Consider the following 22,091-nt stretch of genomic DNA (forward strand, 5'->3'; position numbering starts at 1 on the left):
TCTAAATGCAGTCCCAGGAGAGAGAGGTACCTAACTTAACCTTTGAAAATGTTGCCCTTAATTTACGTTTTATAGATATTTTCCATCATGTAATGTGAATATGCATCGTGTAACACATTTTCTGAATTATTTGTTTTCTTCAATAAAATCTGAACAGTAGAACCCCCTATTTTACAAACTAATTGGGGACTGTGTATCATCCTAACTGAATGCAACAGGAGGACCTTTGCGAGGAAGCAGGCCAGATGTAGCCCCTTGTAATTTAAAAGGCTGAGTCTTTAATACTGATGCTATCCACCCAGTTTCATTTCCCCATCACTATAGACATTCACACACTCTTTAGTCATTTTTGTATTTGCCCAGTCCAATAATAATAATAATAATACTAAGCACGCATGTTCAAAGAATTATACAAACAATAACTTGAAAGAATGTAGAAGAGACTGAAAAGTGTTAAGGAAATGGCCTACCTGGTCTTTAGGGAGTGGAAAGTGTGTGAAGAAAGCATGTTGTTTCTTTTCATCTGAGGCTCTTGTGCTAAATAAAAGCTGAAGCTGTTTATCACTTCCTTGGAAACAGGGCATGACTACATGAAAAAGAGGATAGAAATGCAAAAGGAAAGCCAGGCTTCATCACACAGATAGCAGTTCCCATTGCCTTACTATCTCAGGGCCCAATATTGCAGATTCTTATTCAGGTGAGTAGTTTTTAGTGATGCTCATAGAAGCTGTCATAAATATAAAGGGAAGGGTAAACCCCTTTGAAATCCCTCCTGGCCAGGGGAAAGCTCCTCTCACCTGTAAAGGGTTAAGAAGCTAAAGGTAACCTCGCTGGCACCTGACCAAAATGACCAATAAGGAGACAAGATACTTTCAAAAGCTGGGAGGAGGGAGAGAAAAAAAAGGGTCTGTGTCTGTCTGTATGCTGGTTTCTTCCAGGGATAGACCAGGAATGGAGCCTTAGAACTTTTAGTAAGTAATCTAGCTAGGTATGTGTTAGATTATGATTTCTTTAAATGGCTGAGAAAAGAATTGTGCTGAATAGAATAACTATTTCTGTCTGTGTATCTTTTTTGTAACTTAAGGTTTTGCCTAGAGGGGTTCTCTATGTTTTTGAATCTAATTACCCTGTAAGATATCTACCATCCTGATTTTACAGGGGGGATTTCTTTATTTCTATTTACTTCTATTTTTTATTAAAAGTCTTCTTGTAAAACACTGAATGCTTTTTCATTGTTCTCAGATCCAAGGGTTTGGGTCTGTGGTCACCTATGCAAATTGGTGAGGCTTTTTATCCAACATTTCCCAGGAAAGGGGGGGTGCAAGTGTTGGGAGGATTGTTCATTGTTCTTAAGATCCAAGGGTCTGGGTCTGTAGTCACCTAGGCAAATTGGTGAGGCTTTTTACCAAACCTTGTCCAGGAAGTGGGGTGCAGGGTTTTGGGAAGTATTTTGGGGGGAAGGACGCGTCCAAACAGCTCTTCCCCAGTAACCAGTATTAGTTTGGTGGTGGTAGCGGCCAGTCCAAGGACAACGGGTGGAATATTTTGTACCTTGGGGAAGTTTTGACCTAAGCTGGTAAAGATAAGCTTAGGAGGTTTTTCATGCAGGTCCCCACATCTGTACCCTAGAGTTCAGAGTGGGGGAGGAACCTTGACAGAAGCCTTCTTCAAATTCAAAGGGTCCAAAGGCATGAGGAAGGACTACCCACAGGAGGATGGGTTTTGTAGGATTGTAGTGCTACTTTTTCCTTCTTTTTATATCATCTTAATGTGTCCTAGTTCTTGGTGCATTTTAGAGTAGCAATAAATGTCATATTGTATTATACAAAGACTGTCACACTAATAGCGCCAGGGAAAATTATTGCCTACCAAACCAAAGACAGGACCAGACTTTATGTTCAGAAGTGTGGATCATTCTTCCGTCCTCATTTTTACTATTACATTTAAAGGGCCAAATGTACACTCATCATTGAGACTTTATCCTGAATCTTTGCTATAGTACCATCCGGCAACCACTGTGATATGGTATAAACCCCACACTGGGGCAGAAGGGGATAAGGAGCAGTTCTCAGGTGACTCCACCCTGCCACACCTGCAGAGCAAGCTCCAGCTGGAGGAGAAGTTTCAAAAGGCGCCAGACAGCTCGGAAGGGGAGATGGGCTGGCTGGCTGGGCTGCTGAGGGGAGGCTGGGCTGGGCTGGAGCTGTGGTTGGGTGAAGCCTTGGCTGACAGGCTAGGCGGAATGAGATGGAAGAGATAACAAATGAAACAGAAGCCAGGTTAGACAATGAGCGTAGGGAAAGCACTGAGGAAGACTGGATGGAAACAAGGAAAGAGAAAAGGGCAGATTCTCTGAAACCAGAAGAAGAGCCAATAAAAAGGAAGGCAGGAAAGGGAAATGGGGAAAGTTACATACTAGTAAAATCCCAAGGCAAGGACATAAAGATAGGAAATATCAACCCCCTGAGGATTGAAGAGTGTGTTAAAATAGAGCTGGAGATATAGTAAGAGCTAAGGACTGGCAGAGACTTGTTATAGGAATGTAAAAACAAAGAACCAGTAGGGAAGCTCCTTAAGACAAAAGTGGTAGGTAAAATAAAAATAAGTTGTCAGCTACACAAGTTCCTCACAGAAACAAGAGGGGTAGTGTATGGTTTGCCAACTGAAATGTCAGCAGAGGAAATAAAGCCCCGCCCAAGCTCCGCCCCCGGGACCCTCCTGCTTCCCCCCCATGGCAGGGCTGGAGCTAAGGGGGCCCACCCGGCACTCCGGGGCTGGGGGCCGGGCAGCCCTCCTGCCCAGCGCTCCAGAGCAAGGGGCGCTGGGGCCACATTGCCAGACACTGGGGGCTGCGCCATGCACCTGGCACTCTGGAGCTGGGGCGCTCAGGTGGCCCAGGGCTGGGGCAGATAGGCTGGCAGCCGCGGTGAAGAGGGTCTGAGCTCTGGTGGGGGCAGGGCTCGGGAAGAAGGGGCGAGGCTGGGGGCTAGCCTCCCAGAGCCAGAGATTCACATGCTGCCCATGAACATTGGGTATGTCTGCACAGCAGACACCTGCGGCTGGCCTGTGCCAGCTGACTTGGGCTTGTAGGGCTCGGGCTGCTGGGCTGTTTCATTGCTGTGTAGCCTTCTGCACTCAGGAGTGTCCCAGAGCTCAGACTCCAGCCTATCTTGCAGCCCAAGGAAAAGAGCACAAAAAAGCATGAGAACCAAAGAATTCATTATAGTAACCTTCCTGGACATGGAAAAAGCCTGCAGTGTGTTATGGAGAAAAGGACTACTTCATAAAGTGGCCTCCATGGGCATTATAGGAAAAATGTACAGCTGGATAAGGGAATGTTTAGGCAGAAGAACTCTACAAGTCCAAATAGGGAAAAGCTTTTTCCAGTGCATATTCAGTTGCAAATGGAATTCCACGAGGGAATGTAATTAGCCCAACGCTCATTAACATCATGATAAATTATCTCCCTATAGAGATGATTAGAAGAATAGGGGTCACATTATTTGCTAATGTCTGTGCCATATGGACCAAAAGGCAAAACCTTGAAAGTGACTCCAAAAGACCCAGTGATGCACTTAAGAAAAATGCAGAATGGGGAAACGGGGGTGGAGGGGTGGCTTCAGATTCTCCACAGACAAAATTAAGGGAATTATCTTCACAGCAAGGAAAATCCAAAAAGATGTAAAGTTTTATCTATATGACCAACACTGGAAAACCATTCCCCTGAGAGAGACATGGAATTATATAATAAAATAAATAAAAGAGGAACAATAAATATACACGATATAGCAAATCAATATATTTGTGATAAGTGGGGACACTATGGCCAGATTTATACAGTTGGCTCAAAAGAGGAAGGAACAGGAAACGTGGGAGCAGGATTGTCTGGCTACGTAGACTCCCTCCTCAGGCCCTACGCTACCAGCACTCCCAGCTACCTTCGAGACACCACTGACTTCCTGAGGAAACTACAATCCATCGGTGATCTTCCTGATAACACCATCCTGGCCACTATGGATGTAGAAGCCCTCTACACCAACATTCCACACAAAGATGGACTACAAGCCGTCAAGAACACTATCCCCGATAATGTCACGGCTAACCTGGTGGCTGAACTTTGTGACTTTGTCCTTACCCATAACTACTTCACATTTGGGGACAATGTATACCTTCAGATCAGCGGCACTGCTATGGGTACCCGCATGGCCCCACAGTATGCCAACATTTTTATGGCTGATTTAGAACAACGCTTCCTCAGCTCTCGTCCCCTAAAGCCCCTACTCTACTTGCGCTATATTGATGACATCTTCATCATCTGGACCCATGGAAAAGAAGCCCTTGAGGAATTCCACCATGATTTCAACAATTTCCATCCCACCACCAACCTCAGCCTGGTCCAGTCCACACAAGAGATCCACTTCCTGGACACTACAGTGCTAATAAACAATGGTCACATAAACACCACCCTATACCGGAAACCTACTGACCGCTATTCCTACCTGCATGCCTCCAGCTTTCACCCTGACCACACCACACGATCCATCGTCTACAGCCAAGCTCTGCGATACAACCGCATTTGCTCCAACCCCTCAGACAGAGACAAACACCTACAAGATCTCTGTCAAGCTTTCTTACAACTACAATACCCACCTGCAGAAGTAAAGAAACAGATTGATAGAGCCAGAAGAGTTCCCAGAAGTTACCTACTACAGGACAGGCCTAACAAAGAAAATAACAGAACGCCACTAGCCGTCACCTTCAGCCCCCAACTAAAACCCCTCCAACGCATTATTAAGGATCTGCAACCTATCCTAAAGGATGACCCAACACTCTCACAAATCTTGGGAGACAGGCCAGTCCTTGCCTACAGACAGCCCCGCAACCTGAAGCAAATACTCACCAACAACCACATACCACACAACAGAACCACTAACCCAGGAACTTATCCTTGCAACAAAGCCCGTTGCCAACTGTGCCCACATATCTATTCAGGGGACACCATCACAGGGCCTAATAACATCAGCCACACTATCAGAGGCTCGTTCACCTGCACATCCACCAATGTGATATATGCCATCATGTGCCAGCAATGCCCCTCTGCCATGTACATTGGTCAAACTGGACAGTCTCTACGTAAAAGAATAAATGGACACAAATCAGATGTCAAGAATTATAACATTCATAAACCAGTCGGAGAACACTTCAATCTCTCTGGTCACGCGATCACAGACATGAAGGTCGCTATCTTAAAACAAAAAAACTTCAAATCCAGACTCCAGCGAGAAACTGCTGAATTGGAATTCATTTGCAAATTGGATACTATTAATTTAGGCTTAAATAGAGACTTGGAGTGGCTAAGTCATTATGCAAGGTAGCCTGTTTCCTCTTGTTTTTTCCTACCCCCCCCCCCCCCAGATGTTCTGGTTTAACTTGGATTTTAACTTGAAGAGTGGTCAGTTTGGATGAGCTATTACCAGCAGGAGAGTGAGTTTGTGTGTGTATGGGGGTGGGGGGGATGTGAGAACCTGGATTTATGCAGGAAATAGCCCAGCTTAATTGTCATGCACATTGTGTAAAGAGTTATCACTTTGGATGGGCTATCACCAGCAGGAGAGTGAATTTGTGTGGGGGGGTGGAGGGTGAGAAAACCTGGATTTGTGCTGGAAATCACTTTAGATAAGCTATTACCAGCAGGACAGTGGGGTGGGAATAGGTATTGTTTCATATTCTCTGTGTATATATAAAGCCTGCTGCAGTTTCCACGATATGCATCTGAAGAAGTGAGCTGTAGCTCACGAAAGCTTATGCTCTAATAAATTGGTTAGTCTCTAAGGTGCCACAAGTCCTCCTTTTCTTTTTGCGAATACAGACTAACACGGCTGTTACTCTGAATACTAACTTTGTATCCGTCTTTACAGCTGAACTAACAAGGATTATGCTAAATTGGGCTTTAGATGTGCAGCCACCTGCCATGACCATCCTGTCTGATTCCTTATCAGAGCCTCAGGCAATTTATAGTGGTAAGTCTGACAGCATGAATGATATTCTTAATAAAATATTACTGCTAACAACCAAACTGGTGCAAAGGGCTATAACCATAGTAATAGCATGGATCCTGGTGCATGTCGGGATAGCAGGCAATGAAATCGCAGACAAACAAACAAACATGCTATGAATCATGAACAAGTTGACCTACGAAACCCCTTAAGCAAACTGGAATTTAAACACCTTGTGGCACAGGGTGCCTGGGATAGCGCTCACTGAAAGTGTCAAGGTCAGGGCAGGCTGCAAAAGGGAGAGCAGATAACCACCAGTTTTGGGAGTAACACTGAAGCTAAAACAACAAGGAGTCCTTGTGGCACCTTAGAGACTAACAAATTTATTTGGGCATAAGCTTTTGTGGGCTAAAACCCACTTCATCAGATGCATAGAGTGGAAAATACAAGAGCAGGTATAAATACATGAAAAGATGTGAGATGCTTTACCAAGTGTGAGGTCAATCTAACGAGATAAATTGATTAACAGCAGGATACCAAAACAGAGAGTTGGTGGCGGAAAGCAAAATATATCAATGAGTGAAGATTGGCCTTCAGTAATTGAGAATTTAGAATAGGTTGTCCATTTAGAGAAAAAAAAACAGTCCACCAGGAAAGCATTTGAGTTGCTTTCCCAACTGCACTTCTCATCGGCACTCCAGCTCATCCCTCCTGGTATTGTCGATGTCCAGTGATGTGTTCTATGTAGATGTCCCTCGACCACCTGATGGCGTCCAACACCATGAGTTGCCGAATCAGCCGAGCGCAGTGTTGACCAATTCTGCATTCTCTCAGCACTCACTCGTTACTGGGGTCCCATGTGCCCAGGGCTCCAACGATCAGCGCATGAGTTTGGACTTCATAGCCCCTACCTCTCAGGGTGTTGGCCAGAGGGGTGTATTTCTCCAGCTTTTGAAATCAGGCATCGTGGAAAGCGGGGGTCCTGTTTTTGAAGTGCACTGTGACGTCCACCATGATGCTCTTTTTCCGGTCCTCACTGGTGATGACAGTTGGCTGTTGGTTCCAGGGATTGCGGAGTTCATGGCTACCTTCCCCAGAGGTGGCCGGATGGCTCTGACCAGGCAATCTTGGATGGCATTGTATTGCAGCTGCCAGGCTCTGGAATGGGGCTTGCAGCTCCACAGGATGTGAGGTAGTGTCTCGTTGACATAGCTGCACTTCCTGCATTGCTTGTCCTGATTCTAGTGGCAGACTGCTCCATTCAGTGGGATGCAGCTGAGCTGGGCCAAGTAGATGAACCTCCAGTCGGCAAATTGGGTGAAGTTGCCCCTGGAGAGGAAGTGGCTGCTGGCGTCCCACTTGCACATCACCTCGAAGGCCTTGTCCTGGTCCAGCTTCCGCTTCAGGTTTTCCATTATTGGCAGTGGATGGCATCTTTCAGGATCCTCTCCAGCATGGTTCTGGCTCTCGGAGTGATAATGGTGCACTCTGTGTTATTCACCTGTGGCACCAGGACTCCCAGCTCCCTGGCGTTCCTCGAACCACGTCCGGCGGCAGCCAATACGTTTCTCCAGCCGTTGCGTAGCATTGCGAGCATGAGTCCAGAGTGAAGCAAAAAGTCTCCCCCGTCTCTTGCAAATTCACCTTCCAGTGAGCCACTCAGGTAGGTGGCAACATCTTGGTTGGAAGGGGTCCTGGCGATTCGCTTCTTGACAGCATCCTGCAGAGCACTCTGCGTGATGTCCCTCACCGTGGCATCCCTCACCGTGGCATCCAGGCACGTCAGAAGGTGGAGATTGTGAGTCATCATGGCAACATTGCACAGATCACCCATTCCAGGGATGTTGACACTGCCCTACCTGTGCGAGATGTACATCAGTTCATTGCTGGCCCTCTGGGAAAGAAACATCAACTTCTTCACCAGCTGCCAGACAGTGTTGTCTGTGGGGGTGGCGGAAGCCTGCAGCTCAGGCGGGGTTGTGGGGAGCGAAACGCCGAGTCCTGGCTGGAGCTGCAGGGGGTGGCAGCCCCCAGCCCAGATCCCTGAGCCCAGGCAGCAGCCGCGGAGGGGAGGGGCAGCAGCCCTGATCTCGGGCAAAAGCCACGGCATGGGGGCAGCCCTGAGCCTGGCAGGAGCTATGGTGCCTGGAGAGGCAGGGAGTGGCAGCCCTCAGCCCAGGTCCCTGAGCCCTGGCAGGAGTGCGGGGGGGTGGGCATCCCTGAGTCAGGCAGGAGCTGTGGGGGCTGGAGCTGCAGTGGGTGGCAGCACCCAGCCCAGATCTCAGAGCCTGGGCAGGAACCCCGAACCCCAGCAGGAGCCGCTGTGGGTGGGCGGGAAGAGAAGCAGCAGCCTGGAGGTGGCTGTAGCCCCAACCCTGGGCGCCCCAAGCCCTGGCAAGAGCCTTAGGCGGTACACCCTCACTTCTGCACTGCCTGTGGAGGTGGGTCTGATTTCCCTCCAATAACAGCCATGTAGTGGAAGGACAAGTTCTGTCCCTCCTCAGCCCGGCTGATTTCAGGGAGATCAGATTTCACAGAAAAGGGCTTATTTCATGGTCCATGACATGTTTTTCATGGCCGTGAAATTGGTAGGGCCCTACTCATAAGGTTTATTTCCCTGGTTTCTTTCAATGGATTCACTATACAGTTGATGACCCTTCATGTGCCATCAAAAGGCTAGGCAGTGCTAATGCCAGTCTATCTGGGGGTGTCACCCAGATGCACAGCACAAGTTTGAAATCCAGATATACCATACATCTCTATAACTCATGATAGAAAGGTGATACAAACAAATAAACAAGATTATCATAGTTGGCAAATCATATCATTTTCCCAGATACCTCACATGGCATACCTGGTCAGATTCCTTGCAATTTTATTATATTGGTATCAATAATATGACAAAGGGTTCCACATATTCAATACAGCATCACACACCTAATCAAAAATAAGATAAGGAAGGAATGGCAAGAACTGTGGGCAAATGAAACAAAGGGAAAAAAAATTCAGGAAGTATGCCCAACAGTTGACGAGGTCCTCAGCGGAAGAGCAAAGTGGCTATATTTAGAATTCTAACAGGGCATTGTGGATTAAATAGTAATCTATTTCTAATTAACATGCACAAGGATGGATTATTCATAACATGTAAGGTCCAGGAAACAATAGATCATATCCTTTGGGACTATAAAAACTGTACCTGTGAAAGGAAATGTTTATATAGAAAACTCAGAGGTCTTAAAGTAACAACATTCTCCTTGCAACCTCTATCAAGAAAACAAGGAAAATGGGACCCAATAAAAAAGCTCTTCTGCAATTCTTTAAGAATACCAGGAAAAGTGCAAGACTCTAAATCATAAAAAAGATACAAAGCACATTGCATGGCAGTCATAGACTCAGGAAGTGAGTCTGCTACACCACGAAACTGAAGAAGAAGAAGAAGAAGAAGAAGAAGAAGGGGAGAGACAGTAGAGGAGAAGAGCCCTATCTTGAGAGCTCCTGAGTATGGGCACCGCAGAAGTCTTTACTGCAAGGGAGGGGCCTGCAAGCAGCAGCTACCCCATGCCCTAGAGGACGAGCCAGGGAAGAGACCCAGGTGAGAGGTAGCTGGGAGCTTTCTCTCTTGAGCTCAGGGCTGAAAGAATCCTGGGAGCCTGGCCTTGATCTGGAAACCTCACTGGAGATGCGCTGATCAGGGACTGCCACCTGCCTGAAACTCTGGATAGAGGGAGAGTGGGACTGACAGCCTCAGGCGGTGGGAGTGAAACCCAGGAACTTGAGCCAGTTGGTAGCTGCAGCTAGTCTGCAAAGAAAAAAGTTACCAGCTGAGCCCAGGTGGGCTGACAATTCAATTGTTTTTGCTATTTTCTGTTGGACTTTCAGTGAAAGACTTTGAGGCCTTGTGGGGAAGCAAATGTTAGGAAGTGGCCCAGGGAGACAACCTTGAAGCACACCTGGGCATTTTGCTATCTTTGCCTTTCATATGGCCCAGTAGGGAGGGAGGGCCTGGGCTCCCCTACCAACCACCCTTTTTATGGAAGGGGCATAAGCCCCTTTTTCTCCCTTGGAGAGAAGGAAAGGATAGAGACATTGTAAGCCCTGAGTCATGGGCATACCTCCCACAGGGGCCTGGAGGTGGGCTGAAGACCCTTTCTTTTGTGGGAATGTTGAACTGTATATATCTGGAAGGGGGTGAACTCAGCTGGTGATCCAGACAGAGGGCCAAGTCGCTACCTGCCGAAAGTTGGACTGCCACAGCACTGGCGTGATTGCTGGCAAGGGAAACCGGGGACAGGGGAAGCTGGGACCCAGTGACCTACCCATTAAGAAGCACCACCAGCAAGCCCAGTCCCTGTCACACAGACATACTTTCTTGCCTTCTTTATAAGAAGTACAGTGTCTCACTTTCCATTGTGAATAAGTCTTTCAGAGCACAGAGTACAGAATCCTGTTCCAAGATCCTGTTCTGTTTTGGTTTCCCAGGATTTTCCTTCTGCGTTAAAATTGGCAGGGCCACTTGCCATCAGCTCAGCGCTGATTGTGGTTTCCCAATGACATGTGCTCACTATAAGTTAAAGCACTGAGAAGAGCTGGTTGACATTTTTCGTTCAAACTGGGGGTGATGGGGGAATGCAGGCAGCTTAGGAAGCCTGGGAGGAGTTGAGTTGTATCTAATCACCCAGAATTCCTTCTGGGGGCCTCCAGAGAGCACGCACTGGCATAGTAGCTCTGCCGCAGCGTGCTTTCTGCTTGCACCTGGCTAGCTCTGCTGACCGATGTGTGTGTAGGGTCAGGAGTAACATGGTCACACCTCCTATCAGGGCCGACTCTAGGATTTTTGCCGCCCCAAGCAAAAAAATGTTTGGCCCGCCTCACTGCTTCCCAACCCCTTCCCCAAATCCCCTGCCCTGCCTCCTCCCCGGGCGTGCCGCATTCCCCCCCCCCCGCTTCCTGCGGTTCCCCCCTCTCCCTCCCCAGCAACTCCCTGCCCTAGCTCACCTCCGCTCCGCCTGCCCCCCTGAACATGCCACCACTCCTCTTTTCCCCCCTCCCTCTCAGGCGAGGGAGAGGCAGCGCGTTCAGGGGAGCAGAGTGAGCGGGGGGGGAGCGCAGGAAGTAATGGGGGAGGTAGAGGAACTGCTCCCCGCCCCAGCTCACCTCCGCTCCACCATCGCCACCTCCCCAAAGCGCGCTGCTGCTCAACTTCTCCTCCCTCCCTCTCAGGCTTGCAGCACGAAACAGCTGTTTCGGGCGCGGCAAGCCTGGGAGTTAGTGGGGAGAAGCCAAGCGGCAGCGGTGCATTCAGGGGAGCAGGCGGAGGCAGAGTGGAGGCGAGCTGGGGCGGCGGGGGCACATTTCTAGGGGCAGCATGGCCGGCGCCGGAATGCCGCCCCTAGAAATGTGCCACCCCAAGTACCTGCTTGTTTTGCTGGTGCCTAGAGCCAGCCCTGCCATCCATTTCACCCTGCCACCCACTGGGTAGCCAACGTCCATGAGGGCACTAGCCAGCTGCAGTGACTATACTTCCCCCACAAACTTCTGGCTAGCCTCTGTGCAAGGACACAAGTAAGAAAGACACTCCCTGCATTCTCCCACTCTTGTACAGGGGCTAGCCAGATTCTGGCCCTTATGCCTTGTATTGAATTACATTTCTCTATTGAGTTAACAGATTATACTATCTTGTCAAGAGTTGCCTGGCTGGATTTCATTTTATTAAGCAACCTGGCATTACTCTCTGCAGCAGGAAGGTGCATTCCCTTCCTCTGCTCCTGCAGCTATTCACTTACAGAAAGAAACAATACAGAATTCCCAACTTTTGATGACAAGTTGTAACATTCTTCACTCAAAGGGCCAGGGAGCGAAGTGGAATTTATCTGTTTGCATGTACAGTACTAAGCGTCTCTGAGAGCTCATTGGGAGGCTCCGGGGTGTGCAGAACAGGGAGTTCCAGTAAGTGACAACTCAGTGCCTCCAGGAATGATTCAGAAGTGAAGGAGCCAGGACTGCAGAAATCTTCTTTAGATACTCTATCTATAGCTATTCTATACCTATTTAGTTTTAATTTGGCTGCTCCTCTAGTTAGAGGAAGTAATTAATTAAGATGAGCCATCAGAAGTAGATCTTCTCTTGTGGAAGGAAGATGATCTCAAAACACAAGCTTAGACACATCCACTCCATTCACAACATGCTCCACCATAAGTGCTCGGACAAGGGGTACTGGGGATGCTGCCGCACCCCCGGCTTAAAGTGGCTTCCATCATATCCAGGGTTTACAGTTTGGTTCAATGGCTCTCAGCGCCCCCACTATGTAAATTGTTCCAGCTGCCCTGTGCTCCAGTGTCATTAATAACTGTTAGGGGGCTTATTCCCTCACTCTCCCACTTCCCTGGTCCTTCTCGCATGACCAGAGAGCAACAATACCCGAAGTCCGAAGGTGCCAACAATTTGATGTTTATTGGGGTGAACTTCCAGCAAGCTTCAATACAAGTTCCTTTTTCCTTATTTCCGAATCCCAACTTACTTCCTGTTTGCCCCTAATTTATATAGTATTATTCTTAGCTATACCTTAACCAATCATTATACTGAAATTTAACTAACCAATCCTAACATATTGTAACATGATTAGCTAACCAATTATATCCCACCACCTGAATTAGTTTAGACCCAGCAAAATTAATTATACAGCAGACAGGAACAATCACAGAACCAGACAGAGACCATGCCAATAAACAATAGTAAAGTGGGAACTATAATGACAAAACAATACAGAAGTGAGGATTTCACAACTACATCTATAAAGACATAAGAGTTTCCCAGCTGTGTCTATAGATAAGTGAGTTCTTACCAGACAGAAAACTATCAACCTCAATTTCCTTTTACGTTTTCAAGGCACTTCCCTTTCTCTGGAGGTGATAGGCACTATCAGGACAGGAGTGTATTCCTAACAGCCCAATAGCACCTTCTTTCAATGTGACTAGTTTGGAATGTGAGGATGTGACCGGTCACTTTCTAGCTTATGGCTGCCTCTGCTGCTTAGCCAAAGGCCTTAGCCTAAGAACAGGGCCTCAGACTGTCACAGTAAAAGAAGGCCCTTAGACTGGCAGACAGTGATTTTGATTGTTTCTTTTATACCTCTAACTAGCCAAGTGATAAGAATACACCTAAATTCTTAAAGTATAGGCCTTTACAGACAGGCCTGAATATCTATATCCTAACAATAACAACCAACTCAGCAAGAAGCGTTCAGCCTGACATCAAATTTTTCATTCCCTCTGCTATCCAGAAAGGCTGTTTTCCCTGAGGCCAAGGACTGTGAGTTCAGCCAGGAAATGTGCATAGCAGTCCCGCAGGCAGAGTAAGGTGCATAATTCATGGTGCAAATCAACACAATGTCTCACAAACTTTAAAATGATTGCTGCCTTAGCCAGTTCCACATCACTAAACAAATGGCAGCCCTCTGGCTTTGCACATAAGCCTTCTCTGTGCACTTCAGGGATCAAAGTCACAGTCCTACTGTAGGTTCACTATACTATATTGAGAGGGAGAGAGAAAAATTCCCCACTTCTATCAGCAAACTGAATGTTACTCCTGGTCCCACTCGTCAGCCACTGAGAATATGATGATTGGTGCCGAAAGGGAAAGACATATCTACTGTCCCGAAAATACATTGTGAGATTGGTAACTAAATCCTTGTCCTACCAACAAAGAGAAAATCAGCGATCATCTTCAGCAGCAGCTGCATCTTTGCACCGACATTGTACTTTACCCTGCTATACCATATGGGCAGCAGTTTGGCTTTGAGCAGTCCTCCCATCAATCATTTTGTGAAAATGATAGATTGTAACCCTTCTTTGTTGTCACTGGCTGATCCAATGAAGCTATGCACAGACATTAGTTACATCACGTAATACGCTATTAGAAGGCATTCAGCTACTATGGTGATGAGGTTGGTATAAGAACCTGAATTGAATAGAATAAAATGTGGACTTCCCAGTTATATTTAAGTCCAGTCATATAAGACTAGAAAATTTCAAAGATGCCTTCAGTACTGAGGGTAGGAAGTAAATCAGGATTAATCTATAGTCAAAATGATTAAGCATCTAGCTCTTTTTCTTCAGTAGGATTTGAGTATCAGCACTTCTCCTGAGTCACACCACAAACGTTTCTTGCTGTTTCACTCAGGAGGAAAAGTAGGACAGAAGAAAAACTGGCAGTATTAGTATTATTAGATTAATATGAATTTTTATTAGTATACTATTTAGCAATTCTATGTTACTAGTATTGGGCCAGTTCAGGATGTCTTTACTTTGCTTTTACTCAGTCCTTCCTGTGACAAAACTTCTATTGGCATCAATATATATGTTGCCAAAGTAAGGAGCGAGTGAAAATTGAGTAAGAGCTTTGGGATTAACCCACTGTTATGTTCATACTAATAACAGGTTTCAGAGTAGCAGCCGTGTTAGTCTGTATTCGCAAAAAGAAAAGGAGTACTTGTGGCACCTTAGAGACTAACCAATTTATTTGAGCATAAGCTTTCGTGAGCTACAGCTCACTCACTGCATTTTCCACTTTTATGCATCCGATGAAGTGAGCTGTAGCTCACGAAAGCTTATGCTCAAATAAATTGGTTAGTCTCTAAGGTGCCACAAGTACTCCTTTTCTTTATACTAATAACAGGCACTCTTGAAGTTTTCATGTATAGGGTTGGCCCTTATGAGAGCACATCTCTGTTTCTTCTTATCCTCCAGAACCTCTAACCACACCCCACACAAACACACCAAAAAAAAGGGAAAGAAAATAAAATCTGACAAGTTACTCCTTATTCTAGGCTCCCCTATGGCTATCTGCAGGAGATGGATTGTTGTCATATTTTATTTTCTGCAGTCTTGAGCACATTTTGGCTACTTCTTGTCTTCATTTCTAAGGCCCTTCGTGGCCTATTCCTGCCCTGTCTCTTATCAGTTATATACTATTGAGCTCTTGACCTCTGCCTACTCTCTATCAACTATGCAAACCTTAACTGCCCATTAGTCAAATTTTCCAACAGACACCTTCATGCCCTTCATGCATTTGAAGAACTCCCTGGAAAAATCTGCAAAACCCCACTCTGTTAGCCACCTTTACATCTCTCCTTAAACGCTCCTCGATGTTGTGATGCTACAAAATATTTGACAACGCTTAGGCAACTGGGCTCCTTATACGTTGTAAATTATTGTTTTGTTTTTGATGATATGAGGCACCACAATTCCTTAGCAATGGGGAATGCTCTACTTTTGTAATTAAATTTATAAACAACTCTTCAAAGATCAGGTTGACAATACAGTATCTGAAGTGATGGGAACTTGTAATAACAATCCAGGACTGACTGAGGACAAAAGAAGTGACTTAAAAGAACGGCGTGAAGCAGCAACATGACAGATACAAATAAATCAATAATAGATGTGCACAGGGTAGCAGTAGCACAAATCAGCAAGTATATAAATTGTGGCCTCCCATGCAGAAAAGCAATAGGAATATTGTGCTGTTACTTCTGATGAGCAATAATAAATATCAGAACCCTAGTATTTTTAAAAATAGGGCTACCTCGTCTTTCACCATGTGAGACACCATGGCCTCAAGCAGAATTTTTCACATAGTATCACAGTGTGAACTATAAAAGGAACAAAACCTAGAGTAATACATAAGAGCAGGCATATGAAGTATGAGGTTATCTGGACCTTAACAAAAGACTGTGGGTATGTCTACACTACGGAATAAGGTCGAATTTATAGAAGTCAGTTTTTTAGAAATCGGTTTTATATATTCGAGTGTGTGTGTCCCCACAGAAAATGCTCTAAGTGCATTAAGTGCATTAACTCGGCGGAGCGCTTCCACAGTACCGAGGCTAGAGTCGACTTCCGGAGCGTTGCACTGTGGGTAGCTATCCCACAGTTCCCGCAGTCTCCGCTGCCCATTGGAATTCTGGGTTGAGATCCCAATGCCTGATGGGGCTAAAACATTGTCGCGGGTGGTTCTGGGTACATATCGTCAGGCCCCCGTTCCCTCCCTCCCTCTGTGAAAGCAAGGGCAGACAATCATTTCGCGCCTTTTTTCCTGAGTTACCTGTGCAGACGCCATACCACTGCAAGCATGGAGCCCGCTCAGGTAACCGTCACCCTATGTCTCCTGGGTGCTGGCAGACGCGGTACGGCATTGCTACACAGTAGCAGCAACCCCTTGCCTTGTGGCAGCAGACAGTACAGTACAACTGGTAGCCGTCATCGTCATGTCTGAGGTGCTCCTGGCCACGTCGGCTGGGAGCGCCTGGGCAGACATGGGTGCAGGGACTAAATTTGGAGTGACTTGACCAGGTCATTCTCTTTAGTCCTGCAGTCAGTCCTATTGAACCGTCTTATGGTGAGCGGGCAGGCGATACGGACTGCTAGCAGTCGTACTGTACCATCTTCTGCCGAGCAGCCATGAGATGTGGATGGCATGCAGTCCTTCTGCACCGTCTGCTGCCAGCCAAAGATGTAAAAGATAGATGGAGTGGATCAAAACAAGAAATAGACCAGATTTGTTTTGTACTCATTTGCTTCCCCCCCTCCCCTGTCTATGGGACTCATTCTTCTAGATCACACTGCAGTCACTCACAGAGAAGGTGCAGCGAGGTAAATCTAGCCATGTATGAATCAGAGGCCAGGCTAACCTTCTTGTTCCAATAAGGACAATAACTTAGGTGCACCATTTCTTATTGGAACCCTCCGTGAAGTCCTGCCTGAAATACTCCTAGATGTAAAGCCACCCCCTTTGTTGATTTTAGCTCCCTGAAGCCAACCCTGTAAGCGCCCCTCCCGGCGTCAGAGCAACGGCAAACAATCGGGCATCTGAGAGTGCTGTCCAGAGCAGTCACAATGGAGCACTCTGATGGGGCTAAAACATTGTCGCGGGTGGTTCTGGGTACGTATCGTCAGGCCCCCGTTCCCTCCCTCCCTCGGTGAAAGCAAGGGCAGACAATCATTTCGCGCCTTTTTTCCTGAGTTACCTGTGCAGACGCCATACCACGGCAAGCATGGAGCCCGCTCAGGTAACCGTCACCCTATGTCTCCTGGGTGCTGAAAGACGCGGTACGGCTTTGTTGCACAGTAGCAGCAACCCATTGCCTTCTGGCAGCAGACGGTGCAATACGACTGGTAGTCGTCCTCGTCGTGTCCGAGGTGCTCCTGGCCACGTCGGCTGGGAGCGCCTGGGCAGACATGGGCGCAGGGACTAAATTTGGAGTGACTTGACCAGGTCATTCTCTTTAGTCCTGCAGTCAGTCCTATTGAACCGTCTTATGGTGAGCGGGCAGGCGATACGGACTGCTAGCAGTCGTACTGTACCATCTTCTGCCAGGCAGGCAAGAGATGAGGATTGCTAGCAGTCGTATTGTACCATCTTCTGCCAGGCAGGCAAGAGATGAAGATGGCTAGCAGTCGTACTGTACCATCTTCTGCCGAGCAGCCATGAGATGTGGATGGCATGCAGTCCTTCTGCACTGTCTGCTGCCAGCCAAAGATGTAAAAGATAGATGGAGTGGCTCAGAACAAGAAATAGACCAGATTTGTTTTGTACTCATTTGCCTCCTCCCCTGTCTAGGGGACTCATTCCTCTAGATCACACTGCAGTCACTCACAGAGAAGGTGCAGCGAGGTAAATCTAGCCATGTATCAATCAGAGGCCAGGCTAACCTCCTTGTTCCAATAAGAACGATAACTTAGGTGCACCATTTCTTATTGGAACCCTCCGTGCAGTCCTGCCTGAAATACTCCTTGATGTACAGGCACCCCCTTTGTTGATTTTAGCTCCCTGAAGCCAACCCTGTAAGCCGTGTCGTCAGTCGCCCCTCCCTCCATCAGAGCAACGGCAGACAATCGTTCCGCGCCTTTTTTCTGTGCAGACGCCATACCAAGGCAAGCATGGAGGCCGCTCAGCTCACTTTGGCAATTAGGAGCACATTAAACACCACACGCATTATCCAGCAGTATATGCAGCACCAGAACCTGGCAAAGCGATACCGGGTGAGGAGGCGACGTCAGCGCGGTCACGTGAGTGATCAGGACATGGACACAGATTTCTCTGAAAGCATGGGCCCTGCCAATGCATGCATCATGGTGCTAATGGGGCAGGTTCATGCTGTGGAACGCCGATTCTGGGCTCGGGAAACAAGCACAGACTGGTGGGACCGCATAGTGTTGCAGGTCTGGGACGATTCCCAGTGGCTGCGAAACTTTCGCATGCATAAGGGCACTTTCATGGAACTTTGTGACTTGCTTTCCCCTGCCCTGAAGCACGTGAATACCAAGATGAGAGCAGCCCTCACAGTTGAGAAGCGAGTGGCGATAGCCCTGTGGAAGCTTGCAACGCCAGACAGCTACCGGTCAGTTGGGAATCAATTTGGAGTGGGCAAATCTACTGTGGGGAAATCTACTGTGATGCAAGTAGCCCACGCAATCAAAGATCTGCTGATATCAAGGGTAGTGACCCTGGGAAATGTGCAGGTCATAGTGGATGGCTTTGCTGCAATGGGATTCCCTAACTGTGGTGGGGCCATAGACGGAACCCATATCCCTATCTTGGCACCGGAGCACCAAGCCACCGAGTACATAAACCACAAGGGGTACTTTTCGATAGTGCTGCAAGCTCTGGTGGATCACAAGGGACGTTTCACCAACATCAACGTGGGATGGCCGGGAAAGGTGCATGATGCTCGCATCTTCAGGAACTCTGGTCTGTTTCAAAAGCTGCAGGAAGGGACTTTATTCCCAGACCAGAAAATAACTGTTGGGGATGTTGAAATGCCTATATGTATCCTTGGGGACCCAGCCTACTCCTTAATGCCATGGCTCATGAAGCCGTACACAGGCAGCCTGGACAGTAGTCAGGAGCTGTTCAACTACAGGCTGAGCAAGTGCAGAATGGTGGTAGAATGTGCATTTGGACGTTTAAAGGCGCGCTGGCGCAGTTTACTGACTCGCTTAGACCTCAGCGAAACCAATATTCCCACTGTTATTACTGCTTGCTGTGTGCTCCACAATATCTGTGAGAGTAAGGGGGAGACGTTTATGGCGGGGTGGGAGGTTGAGGCAAATCGCCTGGCTGCTGGTTACGCGCAGCCAGACACTAGGGCGGTTAGAAGAGCACAGGAGGGCGCGGTACGCATCAGAGAAGCTTTGAAAACCAGTTTCATGACTGGCCAGGCTACGGTGTGAAAGTTCTGTTTGTTTCTCCTTGATGAAACCCCCCGCCCCTTGGTTCACTCTACTTCCCTGTAAGCTAACCACCCGCCCCTCCTCCCTTCAATCACCGCTTGCAGAGGCAATAAAGTCATTCTTGCTTCACATTCATGCATTCTTTATTCATTCATCACACAAATAGGGGGATGACTACCAAGGTAGCCCAGGAGGGGTGGTGGAGGAGGGAAGGAAAATGCCACACAGCACTTTAAGCACAGCACTTTAAAAGTTTCCAACTTTAAAATTTATTGAATGACAGCCTTCTTTTTTGGGGGCAATCCTCTGTGGTGGAGTGGCTGGTTGGCCGGAGGCCCCCCCACCGTGTTCTTGGGCGTCTGGGTGTGGAGGCTATGGAACTTGGGGAGGAGGGCGGTTGGTTACAGAGGGGCTGCAGTGGCAGTCTGTGCTCCAGCTGCCTTTGCTGCAGCTCAACCATACACTGGAGCATACTGGTTTGGTCCTGCAGCAGCCTCAGCATTGAATCCTGCCTCCTCTCATCATGCTGCCGCCACATTTGAGCTTCAGCCCTGTCTTCAGCCCGCCACTTACTCTCTTCAGCCCGCCACTTACTCTCTTCAGCCCACCACCTCTCCTCCCGGTCATTTTGTGCTTTCCTGCACTCTGACATTATTTGCCTCCACGCATTCGTCTGTGCTCTGTCAGTGTGGGAGGACAGCATGAGCTCGGAGAACATTTCATCGCGAGTGCGTTTTTTTTTTTCTTTCTAAGCTTCACTAGCCTCTGGGAAGGAGAAGATCCTGTGATCATTGAAACACATGCAGCTGGTGGAGAAAAAAAAAGGGACAGCGGTATTTAAAAAGACACATTTTATAAAACAGTGGCTACACTCTTTCAGGGTAAACCTTGCTGTTAACATTACATACATAGCACATGTGCTTTCGTTACAAGGTCGCATTTTGCCTCCTCCCACCGCGTGACTACCCCCTCAACCTTCCCCCCTCTCTGTGGCTAACAGCGGGGAACATTTCTGTTTAGCCACAGGCAAACAGCCCAGCAGGAATGGGCTCCTCTGAGTGTCCCCTGAAGAAAAGCACTCTATTTCAACCAGGTGACCATGAATTATATCTCACTCTCCTGAGGATAACACAGAGAGATAAAGAACGGATGTTGTTTGAATGCCAGCAAACATACACTGCAATGCTGTGTTCTACAATGTTTCCCGAGTACGTGTTACTGGCCTGGAGTGGTAAAGTGTCCTACCATGAAGGACGCAATAAGGCTGCCCTCCCCAGAAACCTTTTGCAAAGGCTTTAGGACTACATCTAGGAGAACCGTGAATGCCAGGGCAAAGTAATCCTTTCACATGCTTGCTTTTAAACCATGTATAGTATTTTAAAAGGTACACTCACCAGAGGTCCCTTCTCCGCCTGCTGGGTCCAGGAGGCAGCCTTGGGTGGGTTCGGGGGGTACTGGCTCCAGGTCTAGGGTGAGAAACAGTTCCTGGCTGTCAGGAAAACCGGTTTCTCTGCTTGCTTGCTGTGAGCTATCTACAACCTTCTCATCATCATCATCTTCTTTGTCCCCAAAACCTGCTTCTGTATTGCCTCCATCTCCATTGAAGGAGTCAAACAACACGGCTGGGGTAGTGGTGGCTGAACCCCCTAAAATGGCATGCAGCTCATCATAGAAGCGGCATGTTTGGGGCTCTGACCCAGAGCGGCTGTTCGCCTCTCTGGTTTTCTGGTAGGCTTGCCTCAGCTCCTTCAGTTTCACGCGGCACTGCTTCGGGTCCCTGTTATGGCCTCTGTCCTTCATGCCCTGGGAGATTTTCACAAAGGTTTTGGCATTTTGAAAACTGGAACGGAGTTCTGATAGCACGGATTCCTCTCCCCAAACAGCGATCAGATCCCGTACCTCCCATTCAGTCCATGCTGGAGCTCTTTTGCGATTCTGGGACTCCATCATGGTCACCTGTGCTGATGAGCTCTGCATGGTCACCTGCAGCTTGCCACGCTGGCCAAACAGGAAATGAGATTCAAAAGTTCGCGGTTCTTTTCCTGTCTACCTGGCCAGTGCATCTGAGTTGAGAGTGCTGTTCAGAGCGGTCATAATGGAGCACTCTGGGATAGCTCCCGGAGGCCAATACCATCGAATTGTGTCCACAGTACCCCAAATTCGAGCCGGCAACATCGATTTAAGCGCTAATCCACTTGTCAGGGGTGGAGTAAGGAAATCGATTTTAAGAGCCCTTTAAGTCGAAATAAAGGGCTTCATTGTGTGGACGGGTGCAGGTTTACATCGATTTAACGCTGCTAAATTCGACCTAAAGTCCTAGTGTAGACCAGGGCTGTGAAGACTAGAAAATATGCAGGCTGTTCCAGGTCAGCTATATATATCCCAAACCAAAAGATTTGTTAACTTTACGTTAAGACTGATAGCTTTTCCAACTTACTTAAAAGAAAAAACATCTGGGAAAGAAAGTTATTGGTCCAAAACTTAAATACACAAGTTTGAAATTTCTCAGTTAGGCCCCATTTCAGCAAGGCACTTTAGCATGTGTCTACCTTTAACTATATGAATAGTCCCATTTAGTTCCGTATGACTTCTCACGTGTTTAAAGTAAGGCCTATGCTTAAGTACCTTGCTGCACTGGGACCTGTAATATTACTGCCACGTTTGTGTCACCAGAATACTTATTGCCGTCCAGCTATGAATGGTGTGAGCTTTGTTTCTTTTGGATACAGGGTTGAGCCCTATCTACACTAGTGCCACCACCATTGCTACTCCCAGTAGTAGTGTAGTAATCATAACAATATCCAGCTCTTATGTAGCAATGGGACATTGTTTGAAAAAGACTAGAGCAGATAAGTCTGCGCAATTACTA

General features: G+C 47.5%; 1 long non-coding RNA gene across 1 annotated transcript in view; it reads right to left on the minus strand.

Annotated features, from left to right (window-relative positions):
• The window catches only part of LOC140907779 (uncharacterized), a 238,375-nt gene extending 237,851 nt beyond the window's left edge, over positions 1 to 524 (minus strand). Inside the window, exon 1 of the long non-coding RNA XR_012157620.2 lies at positions 471 to 524. This is a non-coding gene — a long non-coding RNA (uncharacterized LOC140907779). The remainder of the gene's footprint in view (positions 1 to 470) is intronic.
• Between the last annotated feature and the right edge of the window lie 21,567 nt (positions 525 to 22,091).

Source organism: Lepidochelys kempii, chromosome 2 (genome assembly GCF_965140285.1).
Source record: "Lepidochelys kempii isolate rLepKem1 chromosome 2, rLepKem1.hap1, whole genome shotgun sequence".
Lineage (NCBI taxonomy): Eukaryota > Metazoa > Chordata > Testudines > Cheloniidae > Lepidochelys > Lepidochelys kempii.